The 22008-nt window shown below is 44.3% G+C and overlaps 1 protein-coding gene across 1 annotated transcript in view; it reads right to left on the bottom strand.

The window, feature by feature from the left end:
* The window catches only part of runx2b (RUNX family transcription factor 2b), a 142614-nt gene that overhangs the window by 78256 nt on the left and 42350 nt on the right, over nt 1-22008 (bottom strand). The window lies entirely within an intron of this gene.

Raw genomic sequence — 22008 nt, 5'->3', positions numbered from 1 at the left:
TCGCTTGAGTGCAAATATTAATAACACTGACGAACATTCAGTGTACGAAAGATTCACACATGCTAACACTTGTGCATTGTGCAGTTCAACAGTTTGTTAGTTGCATGCCTTCACTTCGGTACCACGTAGTCCTCTAGCTTAACGCTAACATCTAATACGAATCGCCTGATAAAATGCAGAACAATATAAACATAAAATGACCTGTTAAAGTAACAATTTCTCATGTCAGTAGATATAACGCTGCTCTCTTTTCCCGACGCGTTACAAGAGATCAAAAGGAGGGTCAAGTGTCATTTTCCCTCGTTTTTTGCGCCGCGAAGTGGTCGACTGATCGGCGGCCAGCGGGCCCACTTTGGAAAACAGTTCTCTTTGTCGCTTCCTGAGCCGGTCCAAAGCCCTTTGTGACGAAACAAATGGAATTAATTACCCAACTGGAGCAAATTACTATATTTCTTTTAAACCCCCCCGACTTCCCCCAGTAGAAGCCTCTTGGTTTTTAAGGTATAACATACGCCTTCATGTTCGAAAAGAGAATCTAAACGGGGAAGTTGTAAAAGTTCATTCCCAGACTTGTCTTGAACAGATTCACTCCTTTGGACGGTTTGAGCTTTTATGCTTCTTTTAATAATTTCTCCCCGGCGATAATAACGAGGAAGACGCTGTCAAACGAGCTGCAGGCGGCCTTTGAGCTGGACTTTTACATCTGCTCTACATATTCTTTGCAGGGCCTTCTCACACACTGTACACACACGAGGATGAAACGCTCTCTGACTAAACACAGACGTGGTGAAATTTGATTGTGTAAAGTATAATAATTTAAAAAAAAAAAAAAAAGGGTCATAATGCTCAGATGCCCTCCCTAAAACCCAAACGTGTCAAACTCGACGTTAGCGTTTGGACAGCTCCCCTGATGTCAGAGTAACAGAACCAGTGAAACTCCTCACCAAAATGTTTTTTTTCCTCATGAAAATTTTCTTTTCTGTTCAATTTCGCACTTGAACTAACCATTTTCTGTCCATTAATCAATACACGGCACACCACCCCTTCGGTAGGTAGAGTATCATATCACAATAATAAACGTGACCTCAGCACACGTGTTGTTCAACTTCTCCCAATCAGCCTCGTCATTGTAAAAACACGTTTTGTTATTTACTCTTCTTGGGAAATCAGCCCGTGAACTCCCACACATGCAAAACCTTTCATGCGCCTTTTTTCCCAAGCTTCATGTACAATAATTAACATTCATCCGCTACCCCCTGTGATACGGTCTTTAATTTAACAGAACTTGAGTCCATTTTAATGAGAAGAAAACTAGAAATTGTCTCAAGTGTCCCAGAAACAATCGTCTAATATCCCGAAGGTGAGAATGTCTCTTGCTTTCTTTTATTTGGTCACTGTTTGAGGCCGATCCTTGTCTCGAGTGTACATAAATGTGTATATCTTTTTATCAACTTTTGTTTTAAGGTTAGGATAAAAGCACGTTAGCACCCTCTATGTAGAAGAAGGGGAACTATGAGACCGGGGGATTTCCCAGTTAGCGTCTGCTACGTGCCCAGAGTTCCCCTGTTAGTAACGCGTGCGCATTCATCACAAGGAGACTTTTCAGCACGGGGGAGCGCTCAGATCGATACACCGGGATTTGAACCCCGGTCCTCAGCACTGCGAGGCCAACGCTCTCCAGCTGCAACACCATGCCACGCAACAAATACATATATTCATAAAAAATGTTTGCACATACAAAAAAAGGAGTAAACAAATTCACAGATGACCCCGCATATCCTACAAAAAAACAAAATATTCAATTTTTTGTCACTGAACACTCTGTGGGGGGGGGGGAATATTGTAAGCATAGTAAGCAGAGTAAAAATAAACAAATAAATACATGTTTTGTGGAACGGAAGCACTTTTTTTTTTTTTTCCCCTGTGACTTGACATTCCAAGCCTTGCAAAAATACTCAAAAAGACAAAAACACGGGCACGGCCCGGAATAAAAACAAGCACGTAAGCACGCACACACGTATCTACACAGAATCTAACGCACACATTTACTGGAAGAGTGACAAAGCATTGCAGCGGCACAAGTAAAAGAAGGAAAACAAGTTGGCAAAACCACTCGGAGGGAGGGGCAGGGGGGGAATAAAACATCCTCCACTCCGGTATTATCAAGGGTGGAGCTCTGCCACAAGTGCATTGCTCATCCGATAGTCACTTCATCCCAACCATCCCCATATATTTATATTTAGATCAATAATAAACACCGTGCAGCAGCCACAGTGAAGAGGGGGGGGGGGGGATTACGATGACACCATTTACAGTAAGGTGTGATAAAAATTTCATATGGGCGATATTACCGTTTGTAATGTAATACATTCTACTCGAAAATGTATCATGTGAAGTTGGACTTTGCAGGGTTAAAACTGCCAGCAAGATTTGAATGTAGTCTCACTTCAATAAATAACCCCCCCCACCCCACCCCCACCCCCCAAAGAGTCTCTGACTAAGCCACACCCCTCACTAATGCGCACGGGCGCGATTCTCGAACATGGCCGATCAACACGCTGCATGATTGTTATCGCAGTACTATCTACAAGAAGCTACTATTAGCACTATTCATACGATGACAGCAGCATGAGCAGCAGCAGTTACACTGCTAGCATAATTTAATCGTGAATAGTTATTAGAACTCAACTTAATTTATTTATAGTGCACTTTTAAAGAGGAGGTCGGGGATGGTCGGCAAAGCTCGTTAAGCCGAAGGAAAAAGGTGCACGTGCACATAAGTCACACCGTCGTTGTTTGATTGGTTGTTTTTCGTCGGGTGTGGTGGTTTCTGTAAAAGGCAAGACGTGTTTGCCGTGTAATACTTTTAGATTTTTCATTGGTTTATGTTTCATAAAATTTGTAAAAACGTCTATTTGTTGTGTCATTTTTAGTATGATTCTTGAATATTTGGCTATCAGTAAAAAGTTTTTATGATGACCTCAAAGAAGAAGCGCAACATATTCAAAAGAAAATGAGTGTGTGACAGAGCGCTAACAAAGAGGCAGGGGAAGAAAAAGTGACTCAAGATGGCTGAGGGGGAGGGGTTAGAGGTCGCGAACCCGACACGTGTAGCTACTTGACCCCGAAAGTGAAGAAGCGGGCGGGTCATGGAAGGCAGCGCTTTATTGTTGTGGTTTACGAGCTGCTCTAGCCAGAGCTGTTAGAAGCTACTAAATCACACCGGGGAGCTCAATTTTCCCAGCTGAGATCTTAACCCTCCAACGCCTCATCAATAATCATTGAGAAGAAGAAAAAAAAAAAAAAGTCAATAGCTATTTCATTTAAAAGCAATTAGAGCAATTAGCTTGGACTTAACTCAAAATTATTCAAGCGAGTGCTAATTTATAACAAGTTTTTTTAAAATGGATATTATTTTATTTATTCCTATTAAGGGCGTAATGATATGCCAACTATAACAACTGTGTTATAAGGTGACAGTGTGGTTAACATTCATTACAAATTTTATTTTGAATTTAAAAAAAAAAAAAAAAAACTTGAAATCTCCCAAAATGTGTTATGGTGCACTGTGTTCGAGTTTGAACTTTCCGGCCACGATTCCAAAATGTACGTATGTAGGTTGGAGTTACTTGTGCAATCTTGATAAGACGTTTCATTTTTACTTTCACCTTAAAAATGAAAAAAAAAAAAAAAAAAATGGAGTCAATCAGACTTTAAGTCACATTAACTGATGGAAGTTTTGAAATAAATCCTCTTGGTCTTATTTTTTAATATCACAAAATCCTCCTATTTCAACAGGGCTGTGTAGACTATGTACTGGGTATGATTTTTTTTTTTTCTTGCAATATCAACGTATCTACGTTGGCATTTCAAAGGAGTTACGTCGGACGGACCGCCAAAATAATATCGCCAGCGAGAGGCTGAGCAGCACTGTAGTTGTTGACCGCGCTCCTCTGATTTCAGCCTCCGATAGTCAAACAGTAGGATGTTAGATGTTGATAAATAGTAACACAGAGCGTGTCAAAGGACAGAAGTGTTATGATGACGATGACAACCCCAAATGAATCCTCCGCTCTCCGGCGCAGTTTATTAGTTTAGGCCGGGGCCCACTTGTAGCCTCGCCGAGTGGACGCTAATTGTACGCGCGCTCCTTAAGCACCGACCGCAGCAATAATAGACGGAATTCTGCCAGAAATTCCCTCCAGATGTGCGCTCGCGCCCGGCTCCTTCCCTCCAAGTTGATGCTTCACACGCCCGCCATCTGCACGCACACACGCACACACACACACACACACGCACACATTGTGGCTTTGGTGAAGTGTTTGCATTGTCAGATTGTTTCCATACCGGGTGTTAGCATGCTGCGTTTCCTCACCGCCGCTGCAATTACAAGCGGTATTAGCTGATGAGTGTTTTGTTAACCTCCTAATAAGATGTCCTCCCGCCTAGGCTGAGCTCACAGAGACGCCATTCAATAATAAGCAAGCCTCCTTCAAGACGATGAAGACCAAGAGGAAAACGCCGGTGGACAACGGTAGACAGAATGTTAATGTGCTCAATCACTCGGAGACCCTGCAAAATTGCGTTTACAGTGAACCCGCGCCCATTAGTCAAATAATTCCGTGAACCTCATTTATTTATAGGTGAAAAAAAAACTAAAGATCCAGAGTGACCATACTTACACTTACCGTAATTCCGGGCCTACAGAGCGCACCTGATTATAAGCCTCACCCAGCACATTTGGAAAGGAAATCACATTTGGTACATACATACAGTAAGCCGCACCTGTGTAAAAGCCGCGAGTGCCCACATTGAAACACGAGATATTTACAAAGAAAGAGTTTTTAAAGTTTTAATACCTTAGCTTAGTTTAACATAGCAACAACACGGTAGCACGAACAGGGCTGGTTGAAAAAAAAAAAAAAAAAAAAAAAAAAAACCATAGCAGGATGAAAGATAATCGATGGGCAAAGGAAGTGGGAAAAAATTCCTGTACTCTACTGTAGGTAGAAGGGAAGAAATCATATGTGCACAAATATAACTTTTTCTCCTGAATGCATTACTGTGCGTATCGCATTCCTTCATATCGGCCCATACTCAAAATTTGTGATATTGGTGGTAAATCATCTCACAAGGTCTAAACAAAGGGGAAACAGATCCACCGCTTTCTCACGTGCAATTTTCCATCTTTTGGGGATATTAACAGTAGCGCTTGGAGAGTGATGAGAGTCGACCTGGACAAAAGGCAAGAGGCGAACAGCGGGAGGAATATAAGCGTCTATTTCTGGACGACGAGGAAGAGCGAAGAGGAAAAGCGCGGTCAGACTTAATTATTATGTACGCTGCAGCTGAAACGCCAGTCGGGACTTTTTCGGCTGCTTGCTCACGAAATGTTTCTGACGCCCGCTTGCTGTCTACTGCAACTTTGTTTTGTACTTACATTTTGGCCAATCACAGCCGAAAGAACTCCTTTAAGCGCTTATGAAAGCAGAGGCTATCAATTTGCATAATTTATTGTGGGATTTTTTCTTCCCCCCGCACTCTTGGGTTAGTCTTTGTGACCTCATGTTGTCCGCCTTTTCTTTTTTGCCTTTTCTATGTCCTGCATCCTTTTCTTGAGAACTAACTGCCCTCATGTCTTCCCTCAATTACAAATTTTCACCCAAATATCATTCTGCTTGTTTTTGCGCATTTTTTTTTTTTTAACCACAAACAAGTAGTCACATGCTAGTAACAAATAAATCCGATGTCAAATCAGGATTCGCATTGAAATGTATGGCAATCCCATTCATTTGTTCCAGCCCAGTCTCCACTTTTTCTCCAATTTTTATAAATTATAACCCCACAGTATTGTACTTTATAAAATCACAGTAATCACAAAATCAAACAATGTACAAGATTTAACGTTTTTAGCATCATGATTTCATGCGTCAATCTAAAGTGCAAGCCCGGGTCTATAAAAAGGGGCAGTATAATAAATATATAATAAAGCGTTGGTTCTCGAACGTCCCTTTTTTCGAACAAATCGGTTTTCAAAGGAAAATTTCCAGATTTTTTTGCTTCGGTTTTCGAACAAATCACTTCTCGAATCGTTTTCTGGCACGGATTGTGGTCGAGAACCGAGGCATCGCTGTACAGTGGTACCTCTACTTTACGAAAGTCTCTACTTACGAAAAATTCAGGTTAAGAAAAGCCTCCCCGGAAAATGTTTGTCTCTAATGATGAAAGAAATTCGGGAAAAATGGCGCTGGATTCAACCGGACGTAAACATGCTGTACTGTATCTTGGTTTGAAAGCGACGCGATAGAACTGCTCTCCCATTGGCCACCGCTGGAGCATTTTCCTTGCATCACATTGGCTAGAAGGGATGTCAGTCTTAAGCCATGACGCACATCATGCCTCATTTTTTCTTTAGTTTTGCTGGAAACGAACTGGGAGAGCCAATAAACATATACGTGTATTTTCTGCGCTAACAACCAGTGAAATGCCAGACGCTCACTCGTATGTAACATTTTTTGCTCACAAGACACAGCGGACAAAAAAAAAAAAAAAAAAAAAACGGTTCGTAACTCGAAAAAACTGAAGCCGAGAGGCACTGGTAAGTCGAAGTCCCGCTGTAGCTCTGTTTGTATACAAGCAATTAAGTCTCTTTTACCACAGTATATTCCATTTAAAGGAATAATCATCAGTAAGAATAACTGTTGACAAGCTGAAGTTTAGCACCTCGTAAGTGAGGTGCTTGCTACCGCTTGTTGTGGTGATGTCATGCGGCGATATTGAGTTTGCCAGGTGAGAAGCCGGCCCAACTAATCACTAGCGGCAGAGTAATTTGCCCGCAGACATGTTCCAGAGCCTGACTTCACCATTTCTCTCAACCTGCTGCTGCTGCTGCTGCTGCTGCTGCCCCAGGTGGCTGCGACGCTTGAATGCCCCCCTTTACCTGATCCCAGCGATGAGGGGAAAAGGGGGGCGGGGGGGGGGGTAAAAATAAAAACAACAGAAAACAGGAAAAGAAAAGTGGACTGTGCCGAGTCCAGGTGCCTGTGTTTGAGTTAAAAAGGGGAGAGGGAGTTGATTTCTGGTAGCCTTTTCATCACCCGGAGTGCTTATCAAACCCCTGGGTCTTGTTTGTTCTGTTCTTGCCGCCCGAGCAGGGGGGTTGCCGTGATAAATTATCCTGAGCTGCGGTTGATGTGGAGAAGCTTCCTGTCGTGGGCCTTGTTCCCCGGCGACTGCTTGGGTCAAGTCAACTACATCGCTGCCCTGATTTACGAGTTCCCCAATTTAGGAGTGTTTTATTGAAATCACGAGCCATCGCTTTGTCGATTTCTTTTTTGGCGAACACCCAGGTGCAAACGGAGAATAGTTGCAAAGACTGACACCGGGACTTAATCAGGGAGCTATTGATAGGTTTAAAAAAAAAAAAAAAAAATCTAATTGGATTTTTCCTTTGTTGGACAATTGGTTCTTGATTTCAGAATAGGACTGAGTGTAACCATTCAATTGTGATTCGTTATTCGTTAATGTCAATGTGAATAGCGATCTGAGATTTAGACAGAGTCCAAGATCTAGGTTTAACTACATGGGTTGGGGTAAAACCATTTTCATATGTGCACGAGTGAAGCTACGGTTGTAGCTCAAGGTTGGCGAGTGAAAGGTCATTTAGGGCTAAAACCCAGGTTGTTGTGGTCCCAAGTGGCCCTGTTTTCTCACCAGATGTGAACCAGGCCGGACTTTGGTTGGAACCCGAACGAGATATGCAACTGAGGTTTGTTTCTTTCTGGTGCAATTAAGGGGGTAAAACGAACTAAAGTAAGATAAAATCAGACAAACATGTTTCGAACGAGAAGTCGCCAGTTCAGGTCCTTGCCGACCTCCCCTGCCGGGCGCCCGAGTCGCTCAAGAATTTTTTTTAAATCACGACGCCGAGGTCTAATTCAATCATCCGGCGCACTCATCATCTTCTCCAAGCTACACACTACTAGGAAATTTACCGCCTTGCTGCAGAGGGGAGCAAATTAATTCACAGCCATGGCGACCGGCGTGAAACAAATGACATTTCAAGGAAGGAATTACTTTTAGCCGCACAGCGTGAAAGAGATTCAAATCCGATACCACTGCCGTTGCAATGAGTCTTTTATTGAGACTATTAGCCTTGACAACATATTCCCAATTAATTATAAGCTGTGCATCCCTGGCAAAGCGGCCTTGTTTTTGTTTGCGCTGCGGGTCTCGGCTAAATTTGGGAGCTCCTGCGGCCCCCCGGGTGGTCACGGCAAGTGCCAAAGATGACCCCCGTGTTTAATCGCCGCCGTTTATTTGTTTGCTTTGTGAACGAAGACGCTAGGCGGCGAGTTGGATCCTTTCCAGTGTCTCCTCATTACAGGGTGAGCGTTCATCCAGCTAGACTGCGGTAGCCCGATGTCCAGACGCCGCTGGGGCAAACTCACCTTTGGCCCGTGCGCATCTCACTATTTAGCAACGTGGCCAGACTGGTTGAAAGCCACAGTGACATCCCATCAGCAAACGGTTCTGTATCAACATTTCTTTGAAAAAAAAAAAAAAAAAAGTCACCCAAAGACGCCGTTTTTATTTGCACAGTTGTATCCAGAACAGTTCCTGTACTTGTCCGCACATGTGAGCGCTCATTCTTCGTCTTCGCAGTTTCGGCAAGGCCTCGGAGAGCGCCGGGCCTGGGCTCATCTGGCAGCCATTACCTGCACACATGCTCCCGTCTGAAGGTTTGATCCCCAGGGTTAAACAAATCCAGGCGACGAAGCGCAGTCCGCCAGAAACCGGCCCCCTGTCGTATAACAGCCGCGCGAGAGCCCGGCGCGACGAGGCTACCAAGTATGCTAAAGAACGCCCAACTGGGTTTGGTTCAGGTGATGGAATAAACGGACGTTCTGGCTTGAAGGGAAACGCCACCGAGTCATCTCCCTGGAAAGAGGCGACACGAATCATTTCTCATACAGCCATGTTCCAAACTAAACAGTACCAGGCTTGCCGTCTCTGTATTGAGTGTGGAATTTAGTAATTGCGTGGAAAATTCTGCAAAAACGTACACATTTACATTGTTCCTTGGCAAGCGGGATTTTTTTTTCCCCCCAACAAAAGTTACTTTTTTTTATTATTATTATTATTTTGCTATCAACAATGCTAGTTCAAGGACAGCTGCATTTCAAAACTTAAAAATGTATATTTTTTATGGTTTCTCAACTTTCCGAATGTATTCCTTGCAGATTCACATTTTTTGGGGAAGGGAATTTGCTATTTGCTCTCCCGTCCTTCCTTCCTTTCCCTGCACTTTGACTCTAAACAGACGTGCTGGCTTCAGGGGAAACGTTACAGAGTTATCCCCCTGGAAAGATGCGATACCAATCATTTCTGTGACAGTACCGGGGACGTCGTCTCCGTACCAAATGTAAAATTTCGGTAATTACGCACGGCATTACACTTTAAGCGGCATTTGGGGGTGGCGCGAAGGCCTCTCGGCGGGGATGTCACGGAACCGACAAGCCGTCCCGAGCTCACGGGGGTCGGATTTAATTCCAATCCCAATCAAACAAGACGGGATTCTGCTGATGTTTATTACATTTCCTGTTTCTCACATCATCGCGCCTCAATTGAATCAGACAGGGTAATTATAGTTTTCATCCCAAATTGATCCCAATCCATAATAGGACGCTCCAAGCACAGATGCGAGAGTGGGGGGAATTTGGGAGCACTTGGCGACGGTTCAGTCATCTGCAAGACGTATCGAGAGAAGCGAAGAAGGAAGGGGAGACGCTTGGAGATTGCGTTGCGGGTGTTCCCTTGATGTCCCCCTGACAGGAACCAGATTGGGAGTTGTGTGGCGTCGGCGCGTTGTGCTTTTCTTTTCTTTTTTTTTTTTTTCCGTCCGTCTGGCTCCGGCGGGTTTTTCCTGGCCCGCACGGGCCCGGGGGTTGCGAGACGCCGCGGCGGCCCCTGCTTGTGGAGCCAGCCTGCCCGTTTGAGTGAGAATAACAAACGCTTGAAAAATAAAAGAAAAAGAAAGGAGCAGCAGCAGCCGCAGCAGCACAATCCTGCTATTGTTCGTGCGAGCGCGACCACGTTCTCCCAACGTTTTACTGGCGGCTATAAAAGCGAGCGAGCCCCGCTGCCAGACTGACAGATATGCTCGAACAAAAAAGTGCTGGACGGTTCCGTATCGTCAATTTCAACTTGTGTTACTTGGCACCGTCCGGATCATTCATCTCGCTGAATGTACTGTAGCGGGTACAGGGTTGCTTGTGATGGCATGGCGCGCCGCGCAGTCGACGAGCTGGCAGGCGGATGTGCGCCGGACGTGAGCTTTCGGGCCCCCCCACGTATGCAAAGGCAACGCTACATGAGGCGTTCACGGACAAAACAATATTTAGACTTGTCAGTGAGAAATAAAGTTGCCAGTTATATTCGGGAGACGGCCTAAATATACTCTGAAAGGTTTTATTTATGATGTGAAGTGTGGAGCTGAGCAGCAGGGGGGGTGGCGGAAAGCGCCTCGGAGGGGAGATGAGATTAAAACTTATGGATTCAGAGATGAGTAAAATGAAATGGAAACAAAAAATATTGACAGAATATGGAGGTTTACTGGAATAAACCCATATTGTGAGATAGATACTGTGAGAATGAGAAATAAAAGTGAAAACTGGCGCCATAGAATCAAGTACTGATTTACATTTTGTCCTTCCATCGTGGGTTTTTTTTGGTTGCACAAAATAAATGCAATCAATGAAATGCAATCACCTCAAATGATAAGCCAAATATTGGGGATGTTAAAAGGAGTGCGTTGTTTAAAGAGTGCGGAAAAAGGCAGACTGAGAGGATGCGCCATTTTTTTGCATTTTCCTGAATTATTTGTGGCTTCCCTGTTGGGGTGTTGAAGGCAGTATATACCTTTAAAATTTGGGAAAAGCAGCATTCAACCATATTCCATTGGTTTGCATTTTTGGGCAATTTTTTTTTTTTAGCAACAAGGGGGTGTGTGGCTTAGAAAGTCTGATTAAGACTATGTTCATTTTGTGTATGTATTTCTTCCAGTATACCTTAAGATGTTGAAGGAGCTGCAATATTAAAAAAAAAAAAAAAAAAAAAAAAAAAAATACTCCATTGTCACATTTTTCAGGATCGCATTCTGTCGGATTTGTGAAAAAATTTCTCGCACCACCTTCGTGTTGGCGGCTTCAAAAGTTAAATTTCAGCTCCACCCCACATTTTTCTTCATTTCTTGCGCCGTCAGAATACTGAAGAGCCCGCTTGATTTTTTTTTTTTTTTCTGTTTGCGTAAGGCTAATTGAGACTGCACACCATTCCGTCGCATTTTGCTTAATTTCAATCATTTTTGCAGCTCACAGCCCATGCAAACACACACACACACACACACACACACACACACACGCACGTATTCAGAGGGCGAGTGAACACAGTTGAGTCTGTGCTTAATCAGTTGTGTTTTAAGTGTTCTCCCGCTCGCTTTTCCAACGCAAAGAAAGAAAAACGTCTGGTCGTGGGTGGCTTCGCTGGGTCACTGAGCCCACAGAGTGGAGCATTTCATAAAAAAGGGCCCACTTAATTCTGAGCCATGCATGGCATTAGCTGATTTACATGCGGACAGCTATCATTCTGTGCGCGGCGCTGACATTGATAAATGAGGTGTTTTACCTAATAGGTAATAAAAACAAATTACAGGCCTTAAGAGAAAGGATGTTCTTCATTTGGCTCTGTTTTCTGTCTCTCGGAGGGCACGGCCCAGATTGTTTCCATATGATCGCGCGGGTTCATTTGTTAAAACTGCAGACGTGGATTAATAACGCCGAGTTTGCCGACGATCCATCCCGACTGAAGGGGCAGATGTATTTGGAAGACAAATGGTAGGAACGAGTGAAAATGGAGAGCAACTGTTGCTGTTTGGAGCCGTTTGTTGGGTTTGCGTTATCTGCGGGTTCAGGGAAGTCGAACTGACGTTCTAAGGCCCCTTTGATCACACGTAACACCTCTCACACCGCTAGCGGACTATATGGCTTTAATATAAGACTGAACAGTGACTTTTTTTTTTTTTTGTCATCTGGCTCAAAGATTGTATTTTTTGCTAGCTACACAAACAATGATAATAATACAACAACAAAAAAAGATGCACGTGACTAATCGAAGTCCCCATGATCCGGATTATTTCTTTATAATAACGATCAATTAAAGCCTTAACTTGGGGGAAAAAAATAAACCCGATTCCTGTTATGGATTAGAATAAATAAAAAAAAAAAAAGATAATTTCAATGATAATGAAGGATCTACTTAAGGTCGTTTGGGGATTCTCGCATGCTGACACAGACGGTAAAATGAGAAATGACAGCACTAGAACCAGAGGGGTTTCCTTTTTATTTTCACAAGAAACTACGAACCAAAAGGGTACTTAGCGTGTGAGGGTGTGTTATTCTTAAACGGTTGGGACCCTCGCAGTCCCACAGCGGTCGTACACAAGCGCACTGGGGCTTCTCCAACGGAGCGTGAAACGGCTTCCCCTTCTGGCGAAACGCAAGCCTGACAGAGGACAAGTCGCCTCTATTCTCCGTGGCAAGTTCGTCCGCGAGGATGAGGCGGCCGCATCCACCCACGCGATGGGAAAGACCCGAACGCCCTGCAGGTGCGAATACGGTACACAAGCGCGCTGCACTTGAGCGTGCAGTGGAACCCTCCTGAAGATGGACAATATTCAGAGCATAATTAGAGGAAACATTATCTTCAAAATTATACAAAACATTAGATTTCAAACCAGATACGAGTTTAATTTGTTCTGTGATCTTACAATCTGTACCATCCTGCACCCCAAAACACAAGACTTGTCATAACTTGGTTTTTAAATCAGGAAAACAACTCCATAAAACATACAGCAAATACATAATTGAACAGAATGTACAGAATTAACTAGTTTGTGCATCTTGATTTAATGCTCCAATTCAATTCTTTGTGCTGCTCCTCCTGGTGTGCCCGCCTCGATCACGGTCCAGTTCGCCATTTGCAGGATTCTAAAATTTCCGACATGTGTAATAAGTTAAGCTATTAAACTGTTGTTTTAGGCGTTTATGATTTTTTTTCCTCTTCTGCCAAAATGACTGTGTAGTCATCGTGGGCCGGGGGGTCATTCGAAGTGTCAAATCGGCAGAAAAAGCATCAAGGGTTTGGAGCGCGGTTTTCGAACAAGCCTCAGACGAAAGGTGGCAATCAACTGCTGAAACACGGGAAAAGCTGAGGAAAGCGTGTAAGGGCGCTTACCCCACTCCCCCACCCCCTTTCACGCTTTCCTCACACCCCTCCCCGGGTTGGAACACGGAATGTGCGCTGAGTGACGGCAGAACGGATTCAGCAGTGTTTGGAAACACCAGTCGGCCAGTCTATTGCTTCGGAGCCGGGGTGTCTGCTAGGCCGAGCCCTCCCCACCAACTTCCCGCCCACCCAACCACTGTAAGCAGGATGGTACATGCAGCCTCACTACGGACCCCCCCACCCCCAAGCCCTAGAAGCACATGGAATTCTAAACAGCATCAACTTTTCTTGACTTGATTATATTGAGCCTTTCCAAGCTCTGACATTAAAAAGAAAAGAGAGACGGCGCAAGGGGGGGAAAAAAATTGGGGGGAACCTTAGAAGCTAATTGCTGTTGGTCTGGCGCGCACATTGGGCATTGTGTTGATTCGAGACACTGCAGTAATGTCGGAGCCCGAGAAAGAGCGGGAGGACGAGGGGGAAAGAGGGTGGGGGGAGGTGGGGGTGACATCTCCCGTGCGTTTGCGGTGGGCTCGCAGCTCAACGCGGGCTGCATGCGAAGCCGCTAATTAAAAGCAAGCGATCCGTAACTGTCTGGCTCACCAGGCCATACTCATCCATGTGGCCCCCATCGGCAGGGAGAGCCCCCCGACCCAGTGCAGACTGTTGGCGTCTGCATGGTAGTGATTTCAAGACAAAAAAAAAAAAAAAATAAAAAATAATAATAAAAATCATTCCCCAAGGCTACGCTGGCAGTATTACAGCACATTTATTAGATTACGTTTAAATGTTCAAATGTTTCAATGTTCTGTTCTAGATTTTCCAAACCTTTAATATATTTTTGGGTTGTAGTCTGACCTAAATATTTGTCATTTCAGTACAATCTACGTAAAAAAAAAAACTTCTCATACCGTATTATTACAGCAAAAAAAAAAAAAAAAAAAGACAACAGTAGTTTGCTAGACAAATATTTGATATCTCAGCAGAATAAAAATGGTTCTGATCATATTATGACAAAATGCAAAGCAAAAACAAAAACAAAAACTGAGTGGCTACAAACTGTGACTCTGATAAGAAAGATTTGTCCTTGAAAACGTCCTTTCTCGAAAGTCTTACTGCCCTTCAATTTCAGCCAAGGAACGAGGCGAAAAATCCCCGTCGCTTCAAACGCCATCGCTTGGCGACTCCCAAGCCTTGTATTGATTTAAAACATTTCAATTTCAAAGCATTATTTTTTTTGGTTTGTTTTTTAAAGAATTGTTTCGTGTTTGTTCAGTCCAAGCAACACCCCCTTGTGTACGTGCGAATGCAAAGTCGTTTCTGGAAAATATTTTAAAAGATCGCTATGACTGTGCTTTAAAAAAAAAAAAAAAAAGAAATTGTTTCAAAACTTGAAAAATTGGTCTGACAATCAAACAAAAACCCTGACTAAAATGTGAAAAATGAAATGTTTCTTCTTTGTAGTTTCCAGCAGTCTGGATGAGACATTGCTGCCACCCGCGGGTGAATCCGAGTACTACGCGCAGTTACGTTTAATCACGTGATCATTTTGGTTTTCGGGGAACTAGACTCGTGATCGTCAGCAGACGGATTGGTTTCGTATGAAGTGGACAACATCAGGTGGAGCACGCTTGAAATGTGACATTTTCCGGAAGGGATCTGAGACTCGCCAGTGCGGGATCCTTCAAAAGTTCATCCAAGAACACTATAATTACATTCTCTTCACCCAGAGTTTTCCCAAGCCTCTCTACACCAGGCAAAAAGAGGTTGGGCAGTTTTGTGCATTCTTGCGGATTTTCCAAGACCCCTCATCAAACTCCCAAACAAATATTCTCATGATGTAATGGGGCTGGAGAGATGCGGGCAAACAACGCCGCTCGCCGAGCGCTACGCCAGGGCAATTACCGACGGTTTACAGCCAGGGCTAACACTTTAAATATTTACCGACCTTAGCAAAACAGTCAGGGATTATCCTGCTTTGTCAAAGACGCTCATACTTTCCATATTTTCTATAAAGACGGCCTCAGGGGACAAGGGCTCCGATTGTAATCTCTTTGTACATAAACTAGCCATGGACTCGGAGTCTTCCTGTTGGAAGGAGCAATTCAGCGCCGCGAGACAAAGATCTCAGACATGCTAAACGTCTTGAAAATAAAAATAAATGCGGCTGTTGCTGTTGGATGGGAGGTTCTGTTTCAATTAAAGGAAGAGCCGCTCGTCGTGTCTCTTTCTGTAAGTCGTTGCCCCTGTGGTTTAGATTTAATTGCTGGAAGTGGGATGTGTTAATAAAAAAATGGATGACACGGTGGATTTTTTTTGGGGAGTACTTATTTATGCGTAGTAACAAGTTGGGAATTTTGTGACCATTTGTCAGTGGCTTTTGTTACTTTTAATTAAAGTTCCAAATATTTGAGTGCTGCAAAATTCAGGCTTTCAGACAATCCGCTCGATCCGTTATGAATGGTGATTTCATTCTGTTTTTTTTTCCACTGCAGGTGATTGATTTATAATCTGTCGCTTATAACACTATCGTCTTTAATTCAGTGAGTAACGCCACCTACAGATCTTTCTTAAAATCAAAACGCTTCAGTAGGGCAAAAAAAAAAAACAAAAACAAAAAAAAAACCTTTGACCACAGATATTCATCATTAGATTAGCGGCTGGCATGGGTCCGCTCTGACGCAACCAATAGGATTGCATTTCACGCAGTCCGCTAATGTCAGCGAGCGGAAGATTTCAAACTCGCAATCCGTCCGCCGTGTCAGCCATCAAAAAGCGCGGCCCCGCTGACGCCCGGATCAACGTTTTGTGTCAGCACAACCCCGCGAAACGCACACGCTCGCTCTGTCCTCAGGCATCCCATCAATCATCGCCACTTGGAGTTCCTAATTTCCTTCTAACGTCTGCATCGCACCAGGCGGAGAACGCATGAAAGTCCCCGCTCGTCCTCGCAACCTTCTCAGATGAGATAATACCTTGAGCTATTTTCCATAATACCTTGTTCTCCCTTGTCTTGTTATTTTCTCTCAACACCAGCAATAAGCAGCGCGGGCCTCCGACGACAGCGAGCGCTTCTACCCTTCAGCCTTCCCTCTCTGACAGATGGTTCCAGTTTACGCTTTTCCACCCGCCACTAATATAAAAGGCGCTTTGAATTGCTCTCGCATCTTAAAAAGGACGACGATAGCACCGCAGAGACGCACCTTGCAAACTGGAAGGATTCTTCTCGCCCCGTGGTTTATCGCCGTATTTATTTGACTGGATTAAAGGAACGGAGGGAAGTAGGACGACTAAGACACCGTGATGAAGGCTAATGTGTTTGACTGTTAAGACTGCGGTATTTGAAAACCTTTTCTGTGAATCTGCTTAAGTTATATTTATTGGATCAGTGGCCATTTTGTGGTTCTGAAAGGAGAGTGCAAAGATGGAAAAAAAAATCCATCTAGAGCATCTTCACGAGGCAACCCAAGACAAAGAAGATTCTGTTTAAGACATTTTCATAAAGTGGTGACATAACCCAAATTTGTACAAACCTCAAATCTGTAACTGACACTGATGAAATAGTAACAATTACTGCAGTAAAGTCCACTTTCAAGTCATCAACAAATACAGAAACAAATGCTTGATACTTCATGAAGCCATACTTGACAATTTGTTTCGTCATTCCAATTTGGCAGGGTTGTTAATAACACTGCTGCGTGTCAAATTTACAAGACTTTCTTTAGCCCATTCATGGGCAGGGTGGCCATTTTTTCCCTTATGGAGATAAAAGTCTCCTAACAGGCCACAATCGAAGAAATAACACTTCTTTTTCATTTAACGCATAAAACAAAGGGCAAAAAAGATGTACCCTCTTGCGGGACGGGTATGTTATCAGTTCTGTGAAGTGGCACATACTAGAGAGGTGGTTATTAATTAATTCTTATTCTAGAACGACAGTTACGCATGAATAATACTGATGGATTAGCATTTTGAAGACAAACCCAGTTGCATACCAACCTTTTCTCCCTTTCTTCTCTTGGAAACATGTGTACTTGAGGCAGCCATGTTGGGTCAGGAAGGAAAGGGAAATAACCCCGTGCTAACTTTGACCGATGATTTATCCTCTCCTGCTACCAAATTATGGCTTCAGATTAAAACACTCAAATATTTTGATATACTGAAGGATATAATTGCGTGAAAATCGTGATGTCGCAAAAATGGGACGCTGCCCACGAATGGTTAATTTTGAAGCTCAGATTGACAGTATAACGGACTGATCTATTCATGTAGGTTGGAGTGGCATTGGTACGTTTAGAAGAAGCTCGATACTGATCCGGGGATATCCGACTCATAACTACCATGATGTAGATTCCAGTTGCGACATGAACAAAAACCCCTGAAGTGTGTTGAATCATTGAAACTGGGCCCAGTCCTAGTCTGTCACATAATAGTCCTGCACAATCCAAAAATTCTCTTGGGAGTGTACTGCTCGGCAAACATGGATCACAGCAGCTGGAGTTCTAAAACATCCGGGTTGGTTACTAACGAGGTGGTTCCTCATGATCATCACCACCAACACCACCACCACCACCACCGCTACCCCAATGGAACATCTGCACATCTTGCCCTGACCCGAAGGCGCGGGAATACATCAACATAACTGCGGTCATCTTGTTTTCTTAAGTTCTATGTTAGGCCTTTGCAGTTGTGCCCTATCATGTTCCCCTGGAGTGGCCGATGCACTTCCAGAAACATAAACTCATTTTGTTGACCTTAAGCGGTGTGCTTACGCTTCATCGGTTGGCAGGTCAAGCGGTGAGTGGGGTGGGGGGACGACAAAACGGCGGCGTCAACAAAAGACGGGAGTTATGGCGTTGATGCAGCCGTCGGGGCCCAAGAATAGATGTGGAGGGCTGAGTCAGCCTCACAGCAACAAGCCACAGAGGCAGGAAGAGAGGCAGAAATGTGTACTTGTGAGGTGGCCAGATACAAAACGAAGCAGGAGGCGGAAACAAAGAGGGGAAAACAAATCCAGCTTCCCGTTAAGTTGGGGATTGTAAAAAGATCCCCGCTGTGAAGCGTTTGGCCGGTCGCCGTTTGACTCCGTGACTCTGCTGTTGACCTCGCGGCGCAGAAACGCAAGAAACCGCTTAATCACCCTGTTTACTGGAAAGTTGGCAAGATGGGGGACAGATGATGCGTACGAGGCTTGTGCCAACATTTGCTATTGGGTGGGCGACACCCAGAACCAATCTTTTGCAGCTCAACAATGCTAAATACTTTAGTTGTCACAATACTACCATCCCTTATTTAAGTCAAAATCACACCGCTCTATTTTATCTGAACGGTTTTTTGGTTCATGCCTGAAGTCTCCAACGTGTTTTGTGGGATTTAATTTAGGTTTTGCTCAATCCTGCCGATTAACCAATTAAAAGCCTTTTTCATACAGAGATTTAAAAAAGTGTCACGGGGAGGTAGTAATGTTTATTTGATTTTATATTTGTGTGGCAAAGTATAAAACACTTGCAACACCACAATCCAAAGAGAAGTGACTATGTGGTCTCGGGAGGCCAAATGTATGCGGGTAGTCCCAGAACGTCAGTACAGGAGAGAGCCGTTTGTCGGTCAGCCATTTTTGAATACGACAGAAGTTTTGAGTCTTGGGTGATAATTTACATACATTGGCTTTTGGATACAAACTTCCCCATTCGTTCTCTCCTTGCCCTTCTGCACCACCAGTGAGCTTTGTGAAAATCAGTTTGGTTCCCGCTTTCGTCATGGCACCTCACGCCGTTCGACCGGAGAGCCAAACGCACGTTGGCCTCCATTTGGAAGCCATCTCCTGTTGCCGTGCACCAAACGTGTGCGGCGTGGAAGCTCAAAGCTCTCGGCCACATCAAGAGAAACCATCCGTCCTTGCGGCCGCAAAGCCCCCCCCCCCCATCCCCCTTTCTCAGGGCGTAATAACAGAGCCATCAAATAGCCGTATTTATAATCTCCGACCAGGCCAATTTTAAAGTGGTCAGCTCCAGAGGTAAAGGAATTGTTGGGAGCAATTTGTGGTTTTCATTCTTAAAGAGGCACCATCCCAGTGGCAAATGAAATAAAGTCAGTTTCCTTTTTTTTTTTTTTTTTTTAAACTGGCTTGTCAATACCAAAGCTGGCTTTAGTTACGTCTTTGGCTCTCTTCTGATATCACTCTGGTATGATTTATTTAAATTGGGCCAGGCAAAGATTACATTATTATAATTCTGCTCCATGTTTGCACGGCGCCGAAATTGGGGCATTTATCAATTTCCCAGGCGGAGTGATTTAATAGCACACTGGTGCAATCCGATCATGTGAAAGCAATTATTAATCATCCCGGATGAGGGGTAGCGCGTCTCCACTTTACGGTAAACTTGACGAAAAGCTCTTAGAACGCAACAAATAAACTCAAGAACCACTCAGCGGGAAGAACCAACAGACGTTGGGATGTTTTCATCTGCCGATTAGCGTAGCGGCTAAAGAAAAGCGGCACCCCCTCCACGCTCACCCCCCGCCAGCTTCCAGCTTCCTGTCAGTCGCCGATCGCCTGACGCCACGGTCACGACATCCTGCTTTCGCTATACGTTGCGATCGGATGACTCTCGAGGGTGCTTCGAGTATGATGAATGTAGTAGCGTGTGAGGAGTGAGTCTTTTTTCGGTGTCAGTCTTGGCCTTGATGCAGCGTATCACACGGCGTTGGGGGAGAACTGTGCGAAGATAGCAGCTACTCAAAGGCAGATGTTTCATTTTGCGTGTGGGGCTGAGCGGCTGTAAACAATTTCATTTTCAATCAATAATTCCCAATCACGCACGCTTTGTTTTGGGTTTTTTTAGCGCAGAGGGCGCGACCAGCTTTTACTACTTTAGTCACAATATTTATTTATTTGGAGCTTCACAGCATTGATATACGATGACACACATTGGAACCGATGAGTCCCAAACAAAATAATACCATAACACGGCCAATCAGACCACAGTACTGTACGAACTAGGCCAGTACCCAGTTCAGAGTGAGACGTTTGGCTTATCTTATTCTCATAGCATCCGTATCCAAAATATCCACCAGTTTAGTCATCTGTTGCATCGCCTTTGCCGCGCGTATTTTTTTCTAAATATGAATATTGTGCTGTGTAGTTGTGTCCTCGTGTAAGAAATCTACAATAGGTTGTCCACAGGTGCGAGTGGACGCATAATGGAGCCAACGGGATCTAACCTTCGCTTAAACTATTCCGACATCTGGAGTTATCCAGAATGCAAAACTCGAAGCAGCTGCATCTGAAGTCCAATCATTCAATTATATATTTATGTTATCCCACTCTCTCTTTCTACTGTAAATGGAAAAAGTACTGAATATTTCAAACGGCAACGCTGTTGTTTATTGATGCCGCTGCCTATGACCGATTTTCGTGCACTACGCCGTTATTAACTGGTGCCTCTTTTCATCTCGCCATTCTTTCTTCTGGCTCGGCGCCTCTGAGGGGTTGTGCTCGCGCATGCCGCCGTGCTAATCGGCCATCCTGATATGCAAACGAGGCTTTTTTTTTTTTTTTTTCGCACGCGTGCGCTCGCTGAGCTGAATATATCAGGGGACAGCTGCTGAAATGGATGTTAAAGGTTTTGGACTTGAGGATAGTACCTGATTTGGTCTAACAGAGGGGGCTGAAGAGCCCTTGGCCCGGTTCCACTGCCATCTGAGCAGGAAGGAAACCGGGTTTTATACACTCCTCAACAACTTCCTGTTAGACATCTGCAAATCACAAAAGGATCTCCAATTGTGTCCATTTGGAAGCCAACCACGTCCTTGTGTGTGTGTTTGTACCAGAAAACCGAGGATGTTATCAACATGGGACCGATGAGTGACGAACGGCGTCCCACGGGGGCCCGGCGAGAGCCCGGCACATGTGCACAGTGCGAGGCAAGAATGGAGCCCGACGGAAGGCAATCATGAGTCAATTACGATGAACACTGCCAAAAACACGGTGCCCTTTTATACGTTCCAAAAGTTGAATTTATCAACACGTTTTGGAACTCCTGACTTCCGAAACACAAACATTTTGCCAAAGTTGCCTTGCCTCACCTGTACAACTGTACATTATGAGAAAAGAGCACGGGAATACTGAGGGAGGGTGGCGTTAAAGAGCTTGGACATTCCGCCCGTTTTTCGTGAAGTTCACCACGGCAAGCATGTCCATATTCGGCACTGGTTGCTAAGCTACCGTACAGGAAGTAGCCTGGTGCCTTTCCCTGCTGGTTTGGACAACAGAAAGTTCTGCTTTTAATGAGGAGATGTGATAAAAGTGAAGCACGTGTGACTGTAAAATAAGGATTCTGTATTGTTAAAAAACAAAGTCAGATTTTATTTTCAGGCCATATTACTCAGACGGAAAATTGAGGATGCGATGAGTGACGAAAGGGCCCGATGAGGGTCCCCCAACACACGTGTACGATGCAACCTCCCATTAAAAATGTATACAAAACTCCCGGAAGCTCTGACTCGGGGTCAATGGGCCTAAAGTCAAGCAGGGCCCCCGCTATCGACCACGCCCGTCCGCCACCCTCCCAGAGAGGGCTTCCTAATTAATGCCGCAATAACACAGCATATCATAATGAACACAGACAGCCCTGTTTTTCGGCCTTGTTATTTTTGGGCAGTGTCAAGGACACGTTGGAATATTTCTAGGTGAAGGCTGTTATTAAAATGCATGAGAATGAA

This window comes from Syngnathoides biaculeatus, chromosome 23 (genome assembly GCF_019802595.1).
Source record: "Syngnathoides biaculeatus isolate LvHL_M chromosome 23, ASM1980259v1, whole genome shotgun sequence".
NCBI lineage: Eukaryota > Metazoa > Chordata > Actinopteri > Syngnathiformes > Syngnathidae > Syngnathoides > Syngnathoides biaculeatus.
The sequence above is the reverse complement of the archived record's forward strand: the minus strand, read 5'-3'. Positions and strand labels throughout refer to the sequence as shown.